The 388-nt window shown below is 34.5% G+C and overlaps 1 protein-coding gene across 1 annotated transcript in view; it reads right to left on the bottom strand.

The window, feature by feature from the left end:
- Positions 1-388, bottom strand: part of LOC119591837 — a 2606-nt gene that overhangs the window by 1971 nt on the left and 247 nt on the right. The gene's annotated exons all lie outside the window — the stretch shown is intronic.

Here is a 388-nt window from a genome sequence, read left to right as displayed (position 1 = left end):
ACAATAAAAAAATGTATAGTCAATGGGCGTTAAAAAGTTTTCCTAATTTCCCTTTTTCTCCCCAAAATTTTCTGCAAATCATCATTAGGGAAAATCGCAGGTTAATGTCAACTACCAATAAACAAAAGGGATAAAAAAAAAATAAATATACAAATCAATTGATAAGAATAATAATAGCAACCCCGTCTTTTGCAGATACAAAAAAAGTCCAAACGCATTTTGGGGTTTTGCTAATGACGTCATTGCTGGTCATGCACGTTTAGTGTGTGCTGAATGCATTACCCGGCATAGGACGACTTAGGGGAAAACTATCGAACAACTCATTCTACTGCAGTATCAATATTAACAAACAGACAAATGACCGCTCAAGACTTTGTTCAAAGACTTA

This window comes from Penaeus monodon, chromosome 29 (genome assembly GCF_015228065.2).
Source record: "Penaeus monodon isolate SGIC_2016 chromosome 29, NSTDA_Pmon_1, whole genome shotgun sequence".
Classification (NCBI taxonomy): Eukaryota; Metazoa; Arthropoda; class Malacostraca; order Decapoda; family Penaeidae; genus Penaeus; species Penaeus monodon.
This window is presented reverse-complemented; position numbering and strand designations above follow the sequence as displayed.